This window comes from Apis dorsata, unplaced genomic scaffold, assembly GCF_000469605.1.
Source record: "Apis dorsata unplaced genomic scaffold, Apis dorsata 1.3 scaffold_667, whole genome shotgun sequence".
NCBI lineage: Eukaryota > Metazoa > Arthropoda > Insecta > Hymenoptera > Apidae > Apis > Apis dorsata.
The window spans coordinates 98,026-98,350 of NW_006263852.1; positions in this window are offsets into that span (position 1 = coordinate 98,026).

The window sequence follows — 325 nt, forward strand, 5'->3', positions numbered from 1 at the left end:
TACCTTAAGTATAATTTTTCAAACGGGCCCACTTCCTCTTCTACAAGTTTAATACGTTAATCTACGAATGAAATTCACCAACGTAATTTAAGTTTTTAATTTCTCAACTGTATACCTTTTTTCCCCCCTCCGAATTACAAATTTTTCTCCTTTCATGACTCATGTAATTATAACGCAACTTATCTTGCATTAATTAAAAACATTACGTGCCCGAATATCCATCCATTCAAATAAATTATCGATATCAAGTTTTACATATCGCAAAGAGTGCAGTTTTAAGCAATTAAATAAATCCTCCATAAATCACACATAACTCTCTCTATCC